The sequence below is a fragment of the Lygodium microphyllum genome, chromosome 11 (genome assembly GCF_053477565.2).
Source record: "Lygodium microphyllum isolate KBCC chromosome 11, Lygodium_microphyllum_v1.1.10, whole genome shotgun sequence".
Classification (NCBI taxonomy): domain Eukaryota; kingdom Viridiplantae; phylum Streptophyta; class Polypodiopsida; order Schizaeales; family Lygodiaceae; genus Lygodium; species Lygodium microphyllum.
This window is the reverse complement of record NC_141145.1, coordinates 2,144,321-2,166,080: the sequence shown is the minus strand read 5'-3', so window position 1 is coordinate 2,166,080 and position 21,760 is coordinate 2,144,321.

Here is a 21,760-nt window from a genome sequence, read left to right as displayed (position 1 = left end):
ATCCAATTTTCGGCTCTCAAATGCTATTACCCCGTGTTCTTGCAGCAAGATTGCACCAATACTCTGTCCACTAGCATCACACTAGATTGTAAAATCCTTTGAAAAGTCGGGGCATACGAGGATGGGGGCTGAAGTGAGGAAGTCTTTCAACTGCTGAAAACTGTGGTCAGCCAATTTATCCCATAAGAAAGCCTTTTTTTTCAGCTTGTCTGTTAATGGGGCTACAATTATGGCATAATGGTGAATAAATATCCAATAAAAAGAGGAGAGTCCAAGAAAACCACGCAAGGAGGTAGTGGTAGTGGGGGTGGGCCACTCCCGGACACATTGCACTTTCTTAGGATCAGCTTGGATGCCTTTTCCACTAACAATGTGTCCTAAGTACTCAACCTCTGTTTGCATGAAGACACACTTACTTTCTTTGGCAAATAGCCGGTACTCTCTCAGTACATCAAAAATTTGCCTGACATGCTTCAGATGTTCATGCAGTGACTTATTGTGAATGAGTATATCATCAAAGAATACCAACACAAACTAGATAAGCCATGGCTACAATATTTTGTTCATTAAGCTCTGAAATGTGGTGGGTGCATTAGTGAGCCCAAATGGCATGACAAGGAAATGGTACAACCCACGGCCAGTCCGAAAGGCTGTTTTGACTTCATCACCCACCCTCATTCTGATTTGTTGGTAATCGGATCGCAAATCAATCTTGGTGAAGTAGCGTGCTCCCTTGAGTTCATCAAGCAAGTCATCAATTCGAGGGATGGGGTATCTATTTTTGATAGTGATCTTATTGAGATCACGGTAATCAATGCACAACCGAAAAGATCCATCCTTTTTCTTAACCAATGGAACCGAGGAGGCATAAGGGGAAGAGCTAGGCTCTATAAATCCCATCTTAGTGAGTTCCTTGACTTGCTTTGCTACCTCCTCTCTTTCACATTTAGAGAGTCGATATGGGGGTTTATTGATGGGCTTGGCATGGGGCTCCAAGTCAATCGGGTGATCCACCGATATCTAAGGGGGAAGGGTAGTGGGGGGCTGAAACAGGTCCTCATATTTAGCCAGAAGCGCTTTTAGTGCTGCATTTTACTTCCCCAAGGTGTGTTGGTCATCATTATCCTTATGCAAATGCAAGACAAAGATTTGGGAGCGTTTCTTGAATTCTTTTTTGAGTTGTCTTGTTGTTATAAGCTGAAAATCTGCATTTTCTTTGATTTCCTCCAAGTGTACAAGCTGCCCACACATTACAAACTCCTTATACAGCTGAGAGAAGTCCATAGAGATTTTTCCCAACTGCTGAAGCCAATCACATCCCAAAACAACATCCATGGGGCCCATATCAAGGGTAATTAAGTCTACCTTTGCAGTGTAATTTTCAACCAACATGAGAGACACTTGTGTGCATACATGGGAGCTCACTTCCTCATTTCCATTGGCCACTTGAACCCGAAGAGGTTGCTGTAATTCAGTGGGAACACATGTCAAACGGCCAAGAGTCGATTTATTCACAAAACTGTGCATGCTGCCACTATCTACGAGGATGTATATACTCTTGCCATCAATGTTACCATGCACTCGTAGGGTGTTCGGGCTCCTAGAGCCGGTCCATGCATCCGTGGAGATCGAGAAAGCTGATATAGTGGTGAATGAGGGGTGCCAAGGGTCATTCCCAAGCATGTCATCAATGGGGCAACCACCGGGGTCAAAAGGGAACCCGTCCAGTGAGTCATAAAACAGATCGGTATCAATATCCTCCTCATTTTCAGCATTTTCAGCAAGTGTCATCATTGGAGAGTTGTCATGCAAGTCCTCTTCTAACTTGTCACTTTCTTCTAGCACATACATGCTATTAAACTTGACAATGGCATTCTTAAAGGGGCATTTGGATGCATGATCAGTCATGTACTTATCCCCGCATTTAAAGCACAAGCCTTTGGCTTTTCTATCCTTGACCACTTCAAGAAGAATGAATTTTTTACCGTTAGGGCTGAAGCCATTCCTTGTCTTATTTTCAGCATACTTTGGGTCACTTTTGGAGGGTGGTGTTGTCCCAAAACTGCCATATTTCCTTTTAGCATTAAAAGTGGGATAAGTAGGAATTTTGGGGCTGCCATTTCTTGCATTGTTGCTGCAATAATTATTAGCAAATGGGGGTTTCCTGATAGGGTATCTCTGCTATCCTGCAATGGGCTACATGCCCTCATTGCGGCAGTATTTTTGACCATAGCGTTCGGCCAATTCTATGGCTACAAACAAGGTGGTTGGCTTTTGAGCCATTACATCAGCTGAGAGATGCGCATCTAGCCCATAAATGTATTTATGCAATTGGGCCTCATCACTGACTACCTCAACATACATGGATAGGTTCATAAAATGATTGGTGTACTCCCTCCCAGTGAGATTTCGTTGATCAAACTCGTACCATTGCCTAGCCAAGCATTCTTTTTCCATCGGGGAGACAAAAACTTGGATTATATGCATCTTGAACTCTTCCCAATCACGAAACTACTGATTTTCTCTTTGAACGAATCTCTACCATGTGTGGGCAAAACCTTCTAAATGAAGGGAGGCAAAAATGATCTTTGCCTCATTGGTATGGGGGTAGATGAGAAAATAGGCTTTCAATTTAGAGGTCCATTCCTCTAGTTCAGCTGGGGATGAGGAGTGCCCATTGAATTTAGTAAACACAATCTTGTCACGCAGCTCATTTGGGCCTTGCTGCCCATGAATGCCATGTGCTACATGCTGCCCATACATGCCTTGCTATCCAATCCCCGGCTGTCCAAAATTTTCATGGGGCCATGCTGCCCTTGCATTACATGAGTACCAAATTTCCCATTAGGACCTTGCTGTCCAAAATGTCCATGCTACCCATTACCATATGCATGCTGTCCATTGCCATATGCATGCTGCCGATTGTCATGTGCATGTTGCGCATTGCCATATGCATGCTGCCCATTTCCATGTGCATGCTGCCCATGCACTCCGTGCATTCCATGCTGCCCAAGATTTGCATTGGAGCCATTACCTTGAGTGTGCAAGTAGCTTCCGTTACAGGGGAGTTGGGGTGCAAGGATGGGCTTGAAGGATTTGGTGGAAGAGGGTATTTTGAGGCATGACAAAAATTATCAAGAAACTCTCTTTTCAGCTTCTCAAGCTTCCATGGCTTCTTCTTCTTCCTCCTCTTCTTCTTCTTCATTTCTCCCTCTTTCTCTCTCTTCTTCTTGCCTTTCTCTCTCCTCTTTCTCTTCATCTGCAGTCCTTCTCTCTCTCCTTCCTCTTAGTTAGGATAGTTAGGTCTCTTTCATTATAGGTAGCAAGGGGTTTTAAGAAAGAGCATGGTATTGACTTTGATGATGTCTTCTCTCATGTGGTTAAGATGACCACCCTGTGCTTAGTCTTGGCATTGGTTGCATAGCTTGACTTGAACTTGTACAAAATGGATATCAAGATAGCTTTCTTACATGGGGACTTGCATGATGAGATTTACGTGGAGCAGCCTAAGGGCTTTGCAGAGCCTGGCATGGAGTACCTAGTATACAAGCTGAAGAAAAGTCTTTATGGATTGAAGTAGGCACCTAGGGAATGGTATCATAATTTCGATGCCTTTATGCAGTCACAAGGCTAAAACCATAGTTCTATGGATCAGTAATTGTATTTTAGTACTCTATGTGGATGACATGCTATTAGTAGGGAAAGCAAATGATGAGCTAGATGCTCTTAAGGCTCAACTCAAGAAGAGCTTTGAGATAAAGGATATGGGACAGACCTCTCACATACTTGGTATGCGCATTAGACATGACATGCATCAAGGACTCATCTACTTGTTGTAGAGGGAGTACATTCATAAAGTCCTTGAGCGCTTCTACATGCAGGACATGAAGCCTATTGGCTGTCCATTACCTTCTTATGTGAAGGTATCATAGGTTGATTGTATGAAGGTAGATGAGCAGAGGACCGAGGTGGCCAAGATTCCCTATCCATCTATAGTGGGCAGTTGCCATGATAGCCACTCATCTAAATATTTCGTTTGTAGCTGGTGTTGTGGCATACTATGTGGCTACACCTGGGAAGAAGCATTGGGATGCCGTGAAGGGTATCTTGAGGTACCTGAAGGGCACTGCAGATATGCACATATGCTATGGCAGCTAGGATATAGGAGTCATGGGGTACATTGACTTTGATTATGTAGGACATGCAGATAGTAGGAAGTCCACTTCTGGTTATGTGTTCACTTATGCTAGAGGTGTGGTTTCATGGATGTCCAGGGTGCAAAAATGCATGGCCCTTTCTACTATAAAAGCCGAGTGTGTTGCAACCACTAAGGCTTGCAAGGAGGCCATTTGTTTGGATCATTTGGTTCATGACCTTGGTATTGATGCTATCCCTACCATGCATTCTGATTCTATGAGTGCTATCTAGTTAGCCAAGAATCAGCCAAGAATCCGGTCTTCCATGCCAAGATGAAACACATTGAGGTGAGGTATCACTACATACTTGGGGTCATTGAGGACAAGTCTCTTGACCTTCTTAATATCTCGACTGGTCAAAATCTTGCAGACTTGCTCATGAAAAGCCTTTCTATAGAGCGCTTTTCCTTCCTCAGGAGGTTGATGGGCGTGGGATGAGATTACATCTTTCCACATTCTGTTATACATGTGTACATGTTGTATTGTCTTTTATTTTTCTTTTCACTCCTCACTAGTACATATTTTCCTTTAAGTTGGAGGTTATTGGGGTTAAAGGCACCTCCGCCTAGCCGCCTGTGTATTATTACAGTGACAATACCCGTCACTACACACTACAAGTGGCAGGCACCCATCACTGTCACACATTCTTTATTCTTTAAATGACCTTTGAATGAAGGGAAGGTTGGTCACACATTGTGACTGTTGGAGTTCCCACATTGTGACTCTCTCTCTCTCTCTCTCTCTCTCTCTCTCTCTCTCTCTCTCTCTCTCTCTCTCTCTAGCTCTAGCTCTTGCTCTTGCTCTTGCTCTTGCTCTTGCTCTTGCTCTCTTGCCATAGCTCTCACTATGAAAATCCCTTATGTTGCTCCATGCGTATCTCTTCCTTTAATTTCCCATTAAGAAAAGAAATTTTCAGATCCATTTGATGAGCCTCCGAATCAAACTCAACAACAAAAACTAACAAGACCTGAATACTAATAATAGGATCAATAGGTGAGAAAGTTTCTTAACAATCAACTCCTGCAATTTGTAAAAAACGTTTGGCAACTAGCCTTGCTTCAAATTTTTCAAATGTTCCATTTGCTTTTTTTTTTCATTTAATAATAGTACATCCAGGTGTTAACTAAGTTAGAACCCATGTATCTTTAGAGAGAAGAGATTAATGCTCAATTTCCATAGCCTCTTGCCACTTTTCCTTTTGTGGGGATGACATGGCATCATTGTAGGAGACAAGTCTTCACAAATATTGAGAGCATTCTCAAGAATATCAACATCATAAACATGATAGGTACCATATAAATTTTCAATTGGGAGACCAATATAAACATCAATGCCAAGGCCATCATCATTAATAATAGGTACAGGATGTGAGTCCTAATTTCAAGAGTCAATATTATCCAGTGAAGAAGGTTCATCATCATATAGAAAAGGAAAAGTAGTGAGTAATGACTTTTTTTTCATCAATGTCCTCCAATGACCAAGTCCTAGCATCCTCTTGAGACCATGTGCTGCCCATAAGTTGCTCATCGAAAATAGAATGACGACTTATGATTACTTGCTTGGAGGATGGATCATAAAACTTATATCCCTTAGAAAAATAATAATATCTAATCAAAATAACTTTCGAACTAGAATGATCAAGTTTTCTAGGAGTCTCTTTGGGTAGTTGAATATAAGAAATACACCTAAAGGTTCAAAAATATGAAATAAAAGGAGTTTTCCCTATCCAAGTAGCAATCATTATTTTACAAGGAGCAGTCTTAGAAAGATAATTTTGCAAAAATACTGTTGTTAAGATTGCTTCAACCCAGAAATATCAAGATAAGCTAGAATGAATGAGCATACATCATATGGCATTGAGGATAGTCTTGTTTTTGTATTCAATAATACCATTCTATTGAGGAGTGTAGGGAACCATATATTCATGATGAATACCCTGATTATTATAATAATCATCAAAATATTTTGAAATGTATTCTCCACCATTATCACTACAAAGTTTCTTAATGTGACAACCAATATGAAGTTCAACAACTTTTTGATATTGCTTAAAAGACAATAAGGCTTCTAATTTGTGTCACAAGAGAAAAACAATGGTGTATCTTGAAAAATCATCAATAAAAGTCATGAAATATTGATCTTGAGATTTTGATGGAGAAAAAGATCCACACATACTAGTGCAAATCTGATCAAGAAAATCTTTGGAATGAGTTGTGGTGGAAATGGAAAAGGGTTTGTGAAAATGCTTTGTAAGTGTACAATATTCACAAATACCCATGTGAGGACGAGCTTTGAATTCCATACCTTGAACAAGGTCACACCAATAAAGATCGAAAACCTTGCACCCTCTCTTATGGGAAGTTAAAAAAGTATTTTGCTAACTTGTTCTCAAAGGATGAAGATGATGAGCAAGAGCTTGATGTTGCAACCTCAAGAAGAAGATTGTTGAGCTATTTTGTATGAGAAAATGAGGTTGTTTTGCATCTCAAAATTAAATAATAAAGGGATAAGCTATTGAGGAACTTGGTAAGCCTTTCGTGATGATCATGTGCTCGAGGGGGTCAGCCATGAATATATATATATATATAATGTGAGTTTAAAATAAGGGGTTTTTAAAACATCACTTTTATACATTTTTTACATATAGAAGGGTGTCATATAAAGGGATTACTTACCAATCGAATAGAAAAGGGTCGTGTTTTATTCAAGAAAAATTCACATATTAGGATATTTATAAATAGGCCATGAAGGCATGTTATATAGAGGATATATATATAGTGAACCCCCTGAGATCATGTGATGCAATGTTTCCATGGCACCATGAGACTCATATAAGCTGAGAATTTATGTATTAATCTTGCATTGTGTAAAATGGGTTTCTTTGCGAGTTCATGTTTGTTGTTGGCATTTGGCTTTTTGAAAGAGGTGCTTAGAGTGGTGCTACTTATCTTGTATATGGCCCTATAGGAGTTACCTCTTTTTTGGTATCTTTAAAGTCTTATGTAAGATTCCCACCCCACATAGGAACCCCCCTCTAAAAACAAATAAAAATTATTGAAATCCTGCCCCATCGTTGCGGAACAGGTGACGGGGGAGGAAGAAGGAGATGACGGCGACAAGAGGGATGACGTGGAAGAAAAAGAAGTAGATGACATAGAGGAGAAAGACTATGGCGACGTGGAGGAGGAAGGAGACGACACCAGGGAAGACATGCAAGATGACATGGAGTAGGAGTGGAATATGACATTGAAGAAGGAGAAGAAGGTGATGATGTCAAGGGAGAGGCCGCATGGCCTACCAACTCTCCCCCTTGGGCATGTTGAGCCCTCGCGGTCACCTGGAGGGGCTAAGAAGCCCCGTCGCCATATGGATGGTGACAAGTGGTGGGCAACACCACCTCCTCCCCACTTCCCCTTCGTTATAAAACCCCCCCAATGGAAAGAAAGAAGGGCCTCAATGCTAAATGGGACTACACAAATAGAGAGAGAGAGAGAGAGCGAGAGAGAGAGAGAGAGAGAGAGAGAGAGAGAGAGGGGGGGACACCTTCTAAAAGGTTTCTCCCTTTTCCCCTCCTTAGAGGGCAGCCACACGTGCTTACCCTTTCCCTCGTATCTACAAGCTAACCTCCCCCAATCATGATAGAAGAGAGTCACCCTAGCATGTCATCTCTCTGACGAGAGAGAGAGAGAGAGATAGAGAGACTCATAAGTTGAAAGTATGGCCCCAAAATAAAGGGTGACATATACCAATGGTAATTCTGAATCCAACAATGGAGTCACTGATCAGGGCATTACTATTAATACAAATATAACATTGAGTATGGATAATTCATCTCTAAATACCCAGGTACTAATTTCCATCTCCGCTATTCATTGAGACATAGGCATGCGCATGAATTCATTTTAATAAGTAGCTTGAATTTATTTTTTGATAGTTAATGAACTCATAGGGGGATGGTAGGATAATTATTTTCATGTTAGGTTATCGATAACCATAAATGAACTTGCATAGATTTGTGCATATGGCGCATTGAGGTTCGCACAAATTATTGTACCCAAATACAATCATGGCATCCTAGTGCTACACAACAAAATCATACATAGTATGAAAAGCATATAAGTTTACCTTGAGGGTTACGTGCATAGACAGTAGATGCATGGGAAAGATTATATGAAACATACATCAATGGTACATGAAATGATCTTTCATTAAAAGTCTTGTATCTATCCTATGAAGATTTCACCTAAAATAGCGGTTAAGGAGTTTACCTTGTGCTACCAAACCATGAGTTGATTACAACTCGCACAATAATTCGGGAATTATTTTACATCAGAAGATAGTCTTACATCATTACAAATTTGTCTTGCATTCTTTGCCTTATGAGAAAGGAAGATAAAGTCAAGTTAAAATTTTACATAGTATCCCTCTTTGATCCCAAGGGGGAGAGCAAATATGCAATGGAAAAGTTATCACAAATTTTCTTGTAATGTTTGGGAAATAATACCATTGTTCTTGTTGAATTGTTGTTTGAATTATTATTTCAAGTGTTTGTGATTGATGGTAAATTCATGGCGGGGGTCTATGATGACGAATTGCCATGGGGATAAAGGAATGTTTTCTTGGAAAATTATATAAGATCTAACTACCTTGACTATGCTTGATTCTTAAATGATTTAATTAAGGAAAGGTTATTTGCACGGGTGGATCACCTCCAAGATCGCACCATGGATCAACCCAAAAAGGGCACCACTAGATTCACGACCCGAAGGTCGAGTGGTGAGAAGGCCAACCATGGGAATAATGTTTTCACTCCTAGGCAGCTTGCGGGTTAGGTGGAGCTCTAGACACCCCTTGCCAAGTCCAAAACGGAGTTGAGGACCTCCGTGGCCCCAAAGTCTGTGTGACGTTGGAAGATCCTATTCTAAATAAAGGATGGAAATTGTGGTGCCATGTGATTTGGACCAGTTACTTGTGTAGGACATGTAAATTCTCCTGTATGGGGAGGGGGCAAAGATTAACTTCAAGATAAATTAAGGAACTTGTTTGCCAAAATGATTGGTTGCTCTATATTCGTTTCTCTACTATAAATTATGCAAACAAACCCTATTTCTTAAAAGGATTAATTAAGGAACATGGATTTAAATGTCTCACATAAATGTGATAGGACATAATTAAATAACTAAAAAATGCCTATTGAGGGAAGCGGGTGGACGGAACCCTCGCGATGGGGTCCATTCTACAATAGGGTGGTCTGAGAGAACTGGGAGGCTTCTCACCAGGTTTTATCGAAATTTGAGATTTAGGAATTGTTAGGTTAGAACCCCAATTCATGTTGTTTTAGGGGACCGGAATGGGACTATGCCCTACTTGAGCCGCACATCCCTCTTGTTTTCGATTCTCTTTGAACCATGTGCGGCATGGGTCTGCTTCGACTTGGTATCTCTACATAAACTAGGATGTTCAGGACCACCTAACACTAGAATGTTGTCAGGAGACCTTGACCACTAGGGACTCAAATATCAAGTCAATCCCAGTGGGTTCGTCGGCCATGAATGTTCTGTTGTAAGGCAGACTCAAGAAACCCTGGGTGACAAACCCCGTAAAATTCCATGGGAGTGCCAGGCAACGTCGCTTAGATTCATCTCTCGATGGACCGCTAAAAATGTGCCTTCACACCCGCTAGGTGGGCACGTCACATCTTGCTAGGGCTTTTGTGAGGGCTTGTGGGCTCTTGGTCTACCAAAAATTGTTATCATTTGATGTTACTTTGGATGGTTTTATGGAGCTCAATTCATGTTCTCTATTCTCAACTCAATAGAAGTCATTTTGGTGGCTTGTGTGCCAATTATTTAGTTTTATAATCAGCTTTTGTGTTTATTTCAATGATAGAAATGTGATTGGCTTGTGGTGAGGTCAAAACTCTTACTTATGGAGGTAACACAATTGGTCTATGGGCTCATGGATACTTGTGATTAGTTATTTCAAGAAGTTGTGATGAAGCGTGCCATATTTCTTGTGATTTGTTTATGATATTTTGGGGCTTTCTAATCCCTAAGGGTGTCTCCCCCACACAAGATGCACCTATTGTATACTAGGAATTTTCTTATCATTCTATTAAGGATATATATCATATGCTTGTGTCCTACACAATAACCCTTGAAGAGTGATGTAAATGATACCCTTAAAGAGAAGAAAGATTATTTGTTTCCTTTGTCTTGCGTAGTTTGAGTTGTTTTAGAAATTGAATCTCATGATATCTCATCCCTTGCTACTCTTATTCAAGGGTAATGCCATTGTTCAATCTTGATTGGTGGGTGGGTGGGTGATTAGGAAAAGTTAGTGGTTGTAAGTGTGGTATTGTTACCCTTTTCCCATTATGCTGCTATCTTATATGAATGAGTTTGGTCTTAAAATATTGAAAGAGGGATGGAGATAAGTGACAACACAATAGGAGCAAGAGTTCAATTACAAAATAGTAATGAACACTCTATTTATGAATATGATGTGCCTTTATAAAGGCATTACAACTAGTGGTATTGGAAGGTCCTTTTCGTATCTCCAATCACACCTAAATAGTTTTCCCTAGTTAAATGTAGTAGGTGAAAAGTGAGTTCCTATCTACACTTGTGATAGAGAGACTCTCCCTTTATTCATGCATAAAAACTATAGAATAGAACATAATTGTTCCTAATAGCTATGGCCCATCTACAATCCCCTTAGTACATATCATGTGTTTGGATTTAAACACCCCCCCTTCCCCCCCCCCCCTCCCCCCCGCAATTTAAACTCATGATGTAGACAACTTTATGCATGAACATCTTTTGCAATAGCTCGATTACCACATTACTTGCAAGGAACATGTGTGCCTCAGAGATGTAAATGGTTTAGTAGACTTGTGCTTCTAGATAATATAATTTTAGCCAAGGATTATATATGTAAAGTTACAAGGTGTTTATAATTATGATTTGCGAGAATTAAAAAAGAGATTCCACACTTTCTCAAGTACTCCTTCATATGTAGAAATATTAAAAGGATCCTTCTTTCTCTCTTTTTATTAAAATTCATGGAAAGGCCTTTTTGGCGGGCCCTAACTTTGGCATACAATAGGAAATTTCAAAAGTTTGTTATGGGGGTTGGTTTAGTGAATCAACAAACTAAGTACCCCAACAAACCAACCACTTCTTGGTTGTTAGTAACTAACTCATGTATTTAAGCATGGATTAGCTAAAGAAGGGAGTGAGGGAAAGGTGAGAGTTGAAGCTCTATTTGAAGTATCTTTCTTTTTCCAATAATTGATATTTTCCCTTTCTAAGCCAATATAATGTGTGTTGTCAAGAGCTTGTTGGATAGGAATTTTATACATAGTTGTTGGTGGAGACAATAGGCATCACTCATCATGTTTGTTAATTTGAGAGATGAAATTATGATTTCTTATGAATTTTACTTTGTACAAACTTCTAGCCTAAATTCCTTGTTGCAATCTTACAGTGTAGCATTGCAGAAATTATCTACAACCAACCAGCAAATTTCTACTAATCAAGCCATTCTATCTTTGTTAGCCAATCAAGATACCACCACCACCACCACCACCACCACCACCACCTCCTCCTCCTCGTCTTCTTCTTCTTCAAACCAATATAGGAAGGTTCACCCAGAATCTTTTTCTGTTCTACAAGCTATAGACATATGATCTTGGTTAGATCCCTTAAAAAATGTTGTAGATTATTATCAATGCTGGCAAGAATGAGAAAATTTCAATGAGGTACAATTTTTTTTTGAAGAAATTGCATCCACATGGTATATTCAACAACTTGATGAGGTAAAACATAATTGGAATTCTTTCAAGCTAGCTATAGGATGAGATTTTCGCATGACATGTAGCAAAAAGGGCTCTCCAACAACTTAATGAGTGTGAACAAAAGGAGCATGAAACAATTTCTCAACTTGTTGTGCATTTGAAGAAAATTGTGATGAGATTTGATATAAAAATTATAGAGAACATGAAGTTATTTATTTAATGGCCTAGACTAAGACATTATCTTCGTAGAGGGTTAAGTTCAAGGTCTTAAGACTTTTGTAGATGATATTTAGATTGCTCAAAGAATTGAAGGAAACCTTCTCAATGAAGAAGCAAGAAAATATTTTCAACAATAAGAAAAAAAGATAGAGCCAACCTTGATGGTCATTAATCTCCGGCAAAATGCTCAAAGACGATTATTTGCTAAAGATACCCATGGATAGACAAAGTGTTTCAATTGTAATGTGTGTGATCACCTATCCAAGAACTGTTGGAAGCCACAAAGACCAAGAAATGTAATAAAGAAAGTACGTACAAGATGTTCAACTTGAAAAGATTTCATTATTAAAAAAATCCTAAGTGAATGGATGCAAGAAGCAAACCATTGGTACATTCAAGCCTCAACATGAAGTTCTCAAAAGTGAATTGTAAGCACAATTAGTGTGAAAATGAATGGTTTGAATGTAGAAGTATTGTTGGATTCTTGATGTTCTTTTTCTTTTATTAGTTTCAATTTAGCAAGCACAATCAAAGCTTATTGATAGCATGTTCAAGAAATTTCAATAACTTTTGGTGACAATAAACATGTTTATCATACATTTGAAGTTTATAATTTTTGGCAATAAACATGTTTATAATAAATTTCAAGTTCTCCATGTCCCCTTTGGAGTAAAAGTGAGATTTTTTCAACATCCCTATTATATCATTCTGTGTGTTGTGTTTTCAATGACTTTGGGATCTGATTGGCTCATCAGGAGGTGGCCATTTGAATTTTAAAGATATGACATTGGATATTCCAATAGGATTGAAACTTCATTTCTTGCAGTTGGGTACTTGGGACCATTTTCAAAATTTACAAACTAATGAGTTAGCAAGGATGGCACTACAAGAACAACAACAACAACAAATTATAGAGGATTTGCTAAAGCAATTTGGAAATCTAATTCATGATAAACGAGTTTTTTCAATTATATCGGTTGATGTAAAACATGAGATAAAAATGGGAGATCACAAACCCATTAAAGTTGAAAAAAGATGTTCCCCAATGAAAAATCAAATAATAAATAAATTAGTTAATGACATGCTACAAAAGGGAATTATTCAACACTCCAACAGTCCTTGGGCATCCAAACCTCATCTAGTAAATAAGGACAATGGCAAATACAGGTTTTTTGTAGATCTTTTGCATTTAAGTAAGATCACTACACATAATATTTTGCCAATGCTTTGCGGACTCAGAAAACAACGATACTTATCAATTTTCTACATACATTCTCAATGTTGCTTGAGCATGAGATGTCTTTCTAGTTATAGAAAAGGCTTTTCAACTAGTTTGGTGGATCTAGTGTAGGTTAAAGAAGGTGTTCTATGGGTTGAAGTAAGTACAATATTGGAGGTACCTTCTCAACATTGGCTTTTATATTTCTGATGCTAATCACTCACTTTATGTGAGAAAAGGAGATATAGGCTTGGTCATCACGGTCATCTATGTCGATAACTTGATTATTACATGTAGCAATTTCAATGGGATTGTTGAAGTTAAGGAACTTTTGAAGAGGAAGTTTGAGATGAAAGATTTGGGTAAGCTAAGGTACTTTCTTGGTATTGAGGTGATCATATATGATGATGGTATATGGCTATTCGAAAGGCAATATGGCTTAGATATATTATCCAAGTATGGTATGGCAACACGTGCTTAAGCCTTTTTTGGTGCCATTAGAGAGAAATGTGCAGTTGAGTATTGATGTTGGGGATAAGATAGAAGATCCTACTATGTTCAAGAGGATAGTAGGGAGTTTGATTTATATGACTATCACAAGGCTAGACTTGAGTTATGATATTGGCCTTACAGTCAATTTATGCAAATACCTAGAAAGACTCATTTGAATGCAAGTAGATACAGATTGAGGTATGTGAAGTCCACTTTATATTATGGAATTTTTGACAATGTAGGTAAGGATATACATGTGTTGGGATACACAAATTCAAATTGGGTTGGTCGCATACTTGGCAGAAGATCTACCATCACATTCATGTTTTCCTTTGGTAGTGCAATGGTTACATAGAGCAGAAAAAGACAACCTGTAGTTGCTTTATCAAGTACATATGCTAAGTATAGAGGTGCTACTATTGTAACATGGAGGTGGTATGGTTGCAAAAGTTATTGATTGATTTGGATTTGTAGGGAGATGGTCGAGTTGTCATTCATTATGACAACATGAGCAACATATAGCTAGCTAGGAACCCAATGTTCCATGGTAAGACAAGACACATTGATGTGCATTACCACTTTATGAGAGAGAAGATACTTGTAGGAGAGATTGACTTGGTCACATTGGATTAGATAGATGACATTCTCACAAAAGCATTAGGTGTAGAGAAGTTTCAAATATTTCAAAGATTACTTGGAGTTGTAGAGATACAGTTGAGCTTGACGGGGAGTGTTGAGATGGCAAACTCAACATGTGTAAACATTGATGATGGACCTCTTGATTAGATGAGTCTACACATCTACACTTAGCATTTTGGTGGTCATTATGGTCCTCATATGGCCACTTCCTTATTACTTATTATATTTAGTTTGCTACACCTACCTACAATTGGGATAGTTATAGTGACAATCGATTAGTATAGTCAGTTGTGCATTGTTTGACTTAGTTGGCCACTTTCCTTTATGTTGTATCTTACCTATACTTTGTGTACATTGTATTGTGGATGGAATAAGAAGAAAGATCTAGCAAGAAAAACATATTTTCCTCCATCTCTATTCTTATCTTCTTAAGTGAGTTTCCTCTTCTGTGTATGGTGCATGTTTTGTGCAGCAACTCAAGCAAGTCCCTCCACCATGTGATTCTTGGCATGGCTATATGAATGCAGGATGTCATGCACGATAAGTACCTTATGATATAGGTGGATATTAAAATTGATATGTGTGCTCGAAGATACTCATGACTTGGGTGTTTGACTCTAGTTGGAGGTTGCTTACGCACAGTTTTGGTTGGGTAGGTTATGATCATATTGGTCTTTGATCTGCATGACGATATAGCATGGCACATCAAGGGGATATGTAGGTTTGGAAAGGTTGGATCTCACAATGCTATGCATCCACTTGTGAAAAACATAGGAAGAAAGCTAAAGCTTTCTACTCGTGATACTTTGAGCTGGAGGTATAGAAGGAACCCTTAGATGTTCTTGTTGGAGTTGTTTCCATGCATCAGTGTGATCTAATGTAATATGAGAAGGAAGCTATGTTTATCACCGAATTGTTATACATTTTCAAAAATTATTATTGATGAGTTGATATGAGTTTGAGTAAAGTTGGGTAGAGTTGAGGGATAATTGCCATGCGTCTTCATTTGTGTTTGAGTTTTGAGTTCAAAGGTATTGTATTTCAATTTGAGTTTGCTGGTTTTAAAAGTGTTTGAAACTTGGTGGTTCCATATCTTCTCTCTTTCTTTCATCTTTGACGTAATGTACCTTCTTCACAAGACCTTGCATCTTTGGGTTCCTCACGTGCAACTATGTTTGATATTTTGGTAAACCCTACATGAACAGTTGGAGTAAAGGTTTAGTTATGGCAGGAACTATAGATGCAAATATGCTTTCTTTACAAGATGTGCAACATGTATTAGGTTACAATTTGTAGATACTTGAGCCTGAATATGGAGATTTGGATTTTGTAAGGAACCTTTTGGATTCATGCAAGAGGGTGGTTGAATTGTACAAGAAACAATATGTAAAGTTATAAGAAGGTGCAAAAAGAATACTGGAGCAAGATGAAATAAAGATGGAGGAAGAGGATGGTAAAAGGATAGAGGAGGCATGATAGGATTTTCCTCAGACTACACTACTTATTACCGACGTTGAGATTAGCCATACCAAGGCCTATGCTAAGATTACTGAGGTTGTGATTAGCCATACAATGGGTGCCTTGAAAAGCATGAAGTTGATAAGACAAAAATTGCATGTGCACACTTGTGAGTGCTTATGAGGAGGCATATGATGCTCATGTATTACTTGATGTAGTGAATCAAAGAGAGATTAAAGAATAGATGCATACACATGATACGCAAGACACACTTGTAGTCCATGAGAAGGTTCAAGAGCTAGAGGATATGCATACATGGAATGATGAATGTGATGCTACAAAGTTTGAGATGTTTCGTATGATTTGACATATGAAAGTACGATCTCTTTTTATGCCTTGACAGGAAATCAAAAACACGTTGAATGTCTTGATGCCTTTAGTGATGCTTTGGTTGATTTGGATGTGGAAAGTGAGAGTCAACAAGAGCGGCTTTTAGTTCCATAGATTAAAAGTGAACAAGAATATTCTTTGTAGATGTGCATATCGCAAGCATCTATATGGAGGTCAAAATTCTCAAGTGTATGAAACCCACACAAGTCCTAAGGTTTCAAGAGGGGGTGCTTGGTGTGGGACTATAGATGTAAATATGTCTATTTTTCCAACCTATGATACAACTAGACACTTGATTATGTGCATGTTTGGAGAGGAGTTGGATATATGGGTGTTTGACCCAAGTGGTTGCATAGGTGGCATATTCGAAGGATGTGCAAATTCGAATGGGGTGGATATCATGTGGATTATCATCCTCCATGTGAAACCTCCAAATGCATCATATGTTGGGTCAATTACAAGATAATGGAAATACCACGATAATTACACTAGAAACATCTTGGTGTTTAATGATAAAGATAGACATTTAGATCTAATTAATTCTTAGTAAAACCTTAGCTTTATAGGCTAAAGTCATTGTAGCATTTAGGAGGCTATTTTTGGGAACACAAAGAGAATAGATGCATGTAGTAGCAGAAAATAAAGGGGAAAGCTAAGGCTCATATTGCACGTGAAAAAAGCAATGTTAGAGAGAAAGAGAGCTTTATGGAAAGAAGTGCTGATCAAGGTAGTCAAAGGGAGAGCGACTAATCGTATAAGCAATGAAGTGGTCATGTTTTATGTTTATAGATGATACTCATCATCAATTTGAGGAAACTCGGATTGCTATTGCAGTTGCATATGGTGGATTTAGAAGAAGCTCTGATGTATGAAACATTAAATGGGGATAATACTATAATTGGATGATGGAATCAACGGCCATGGAAGAAGAATGAATCCACCATCCCCAACAATATACTTGGGGAATGTAAGACTATGATAATCAAAGAGAGTGCCTATCAATCTTTGTCAACCTTGGTAGTGGTAATAAAACCCAAAGTTTTTCAAAAGCTTGTAGACATTAGTAAAACATGGACACCCAACATTGAGGAAAAGTCATATTAATATGAGTGCAATCTAGGGCCCCCTAGCAATTGGATAGGCCTCGGTGCGATCTAGATCCATCCTTAACTTTGTAGAGTGGAAGGCCACTACATGCAGTGGGCCCCACACTACATGTTGGCATCCACCACCTCTTGGAAGAACGTGGAGCAAGTGTAGCCAAATGTGCTAGCTATGTGATCATGGATGTTGTTATAAGTAAGCAATATCACAACAATGGTAACTTTCTTCTCAACTAATAATGTGTGTCTAGGCATGCCTCGAAAGCAGACATGTATCTTTCCTTGTGTTGCAAGTCTAGATGCAGGAGGTTACACAAAGATATGGAAAATGGATATGACAATTTATATAGCTCCCTCCACTGGTCATTGTCCTCCCTTTTGTAGCAAAATAATTGATTCCACCAATGGTTGGAGGGCCACAACTTAATGTACCATGGTTGGATGTCTTTGTTGTACCTAATGGAAAATGGGGACCACCTTTGAACGAATTGGAGTGAATGCACACCAAAGCAAAGGAAGGTACTCCAACCACAAATGAAGAGCCCTGAAGAGTCTCCCAACTATTCAATAGTTGATAAATAGCTATTTTAATGAGGGAGGAAAGCCACCATAGTTGGGCTCTCATTTTCCTATGACATGCCTTAACATCACCCAATAAGGAGGCTTGAGACCAATGGAGTTGATAACTTCTCATTTCCTACATGATTTGTATGTTAAAACAATAAAAAGACAAGACTCTCACTTGACTCTAATAAAGCAAATAGACAATTAAGATGATGAATGTGATCAAACCAAGCTTCAAATACATGATTGTAGTAAATAACAATGTAATAGCTTAAACCACAGCATCTATGAGAAATTTATATGCAAAAATTTCAACCAGAAAATTATATAGAGATTGCCCTAAGGGGATCACCTTATAAAAGCCTTCTATATCACCTGTGTTCAAAGGACAATTTAAAATTTTATTTTTTAAATTTTTGTATCATTTTATATACTCATTTTGTGAATTTAAAAGGCAATAGTTATATCTTTTCTATAATTTTAAAATTCAAAGAGTGTAATATCATGGTGCTTTTTATATAAATCAAATTAAAGCATGATGTTGGAATAGTTTAGCCATGGAATTTTCATTGTGATCTAAGATGAATATTTTCTCTCTCCAATAGAACTTTTTTGGATAATGATTGATTGAGAAGGAGCTTGAATATAAAGGAAAAAAATATACCATAAATGGTAACATATCGATTTACATAAAATGCTTATATAAATATTATAATGGTCACAATAAAATGCCTAAAATACCTAGAAATTTTAAGTATGAGTTAGACTCACACGAGCTAATCAAATTGCTAACATCGACTCTCAGATCATGGGTGACTTGATGTAATAGAATGATATAATGATAATGACTCATCATAGTCTATACAACAAAGACCACCAAAATAGGACTATGGATATCCAAGTAGTGGATGATGAAGCCACCAATAAGGTGTTTCAAAGAGAATCTAAGTGTCAATGTCAAGCATCTAGTACAAGATTATCCCAAAAAAAAAAGCCTCTAAACATAAATGACCATAGATTCCTTGCCTTTGGTCAAGATTGCCAAAGTGTCACCTCATATGAACTCGAACTAGGAGCTAATAACAATGTGTCAAATAATAGCCTATCATGGACTTGGATGTCAATCTTAACTCTAGGATTTCAAAACTTGTTAGACTTCAGCTTGTGTGCTAGGGATGCTCCTTTCTAGAACTTGTGTCCTTGTATATCTGTATAGATGAGGCGTAGTTACCCCATCGCACCACCCACTTACACATCCTCTCTTGCATTGGAGAGTCATAAGGGATGATCGCATCACTAATATTGGAAAGAAAGAGGAGACACCAAGTCCTTTCTCTGGTCTAAAGAAGATCATCATGTCTATTTCTTGGCCTTGGCCTTGGTCAGGATCCAAGTTAGAGTGTCTGAGAAAGATGATGATTGAGTAGAGGAGTTAGGATCTTGATTCATCTTCATCTTTGCCTTCCTCGAAGCCTCTAACTCTTTGCAATCCTTGTGCCAATGTCCCTTTTTATCACAATGATAATCCTTGGCTGGGCCTTCAACTTTTTATGCATGTCACCCCCCTCTGATGCTATAAATCCCTCACATATGGGATGCTCTAAATCCTCACGACCTGTTAGCTTCTCCATTTACACCTCTTCCTACAACTCACTATGCTAGAATGCATTCTTGACATCTAGTTGCTACAAACTCCAATCTTTGGGTACTATCAAAGCAATCATGCATCTTGCCGTGCTAGTAGCTAGAGTGAATGTCTCTTCATAATATATGCTATATGTCTGAGCATAACCTTTTGCAATCAGTCTAACATTATACCTACTAACATAACCATTTGTATTATGCTTGATTTTGTAAATCTACTTATAGCAAATAACTTTATTTTCCTCAAGCAATGCTACCAAATTCCAAGTCTTATTGGCTTCTATTGCAACCATATCATTCATTGCTCCATTGCATGACCAATAGCATCCTCAAAGCATGTGGGCTCAACATTCTACTTTATCATATAAGCATAATGGTGAGTTGCATAACCTTCAAAACCAAATCTTTTAATAGAGTATCTTACCTTGCTAGATATGTGTAACATAGGATCACTCAATAAAGCCTTTACATTACCATATGCTCTTTGTACACCTGGTGTCCTGACTGAAAGAATACCAAGCTCATCATCTAAGCTCTCTAAACCATATTGGAATCTCCATGAGATCCCAAATGATTAGTAGATTTATCATTACCATTTGACACTTTCTTATTCCCTTTTTCTTTACTTGTAATACTTATAGATGCACCTAAAGATGTGGGCTACTACGCAGTCACCCAAACCAAGGGTTAATTGTAGATGTAGTACTAGATAATGTTTCAGGTCTACTAAGACTATGATTTTTTCTTTTTATTTTGCACATAACTATTATGATTATCATAATCATCCAATGTATCACTACTAGATTCATATCAAATGATTATCTCATTAAAAATAATATTTGTGGTTACTCTAAACTCACCTATGATGACTAGGTTATAATGATAATACCCTTTCTACTTTAAAGCGTTGTCGTTGCGCTAAGAGTTGAAGGTCTACCACCAGGGCTTTAGTGCAGAAGAAGAGCTTAGGATTCAAGATTCAGGAAGGGAAAATAGATTGGGGTTTAATAAGATCTGGAATTTAGAAATGATTTAGGTACGGAAGAAGAGTTCAAGCTTTCTCACTATGTACTTAGCATACATGAACATAAGAAATAAGTCTATCTTGATTACATCAAGTGCCTCTTGATACATACATCATATCATAAAGGATATTTTCAGATTCTCAAATCATTTATGAATGACAAATGGAAGTTCTAATGGCATTTATTTCAAGTACATAGTTGGATTTCAACCATTTGGAACAAGTATATTGTTGATAGATTCAAATGCATCCAAGATTTGGGCCAAAGATACATGAATTGGATTGAAGAAGTATAAGTTTAGCTTCAGTCCTGTTTTAAAACAGAAAATTACAGCCCATAATCAAGTTCAAAATGAGTGCATAAACTCAAGAAGAAGCACTTCTGATCATTCATGAACAATGTCCTGAAGAAAAGAGGTCATTTCCTTCCATTACAACCATAAAAATCCCATGTTTGCTCATAAAAAATGGACCATAACAGTGGGCTGCCCTGTTTATCACTGGTTATTTCAGCCCATAATAGCCCATATGTCTTCAATATCCTCACCCTTTGCTTGCCCCAAAGTCACTCAAGTACTTGGGTACAAGTCGGGCTTTATTGGACCAAGAATATGGTAGACAAAATGAGAGAAGTCGTGCATAAGAGCAGGCTGAATACTTTTCTCTTAGATTTTCCTCTTTTATAGACTGTTTCAGCATGCATTTTTGTCAAACCAAAGAGGCAGAGAAGTGGAGCTCTCACCATGTTTACATCTTCAGTAGTTGGGCCTCTTGATCTTCAGTTTGCATGCTCCATATCATGCACCATAGCTCCAGCTCTCTCCAGTTTGCCTCAGACTGTGCAGCCCGCATTTTGCGCCAAAAAATGCGGGCTGCTCCCTGCTCAGTCCCTGGTCACTTTTTGACCTACCTAGGTCACTTGGTGGTCACTTAAGTTTGTTACTCCAGGTCCCATGTGGACCTAGTGGACTTTTGGCAACTTTTGGCATCTTTCTTGGGTTCTGACCATATTTT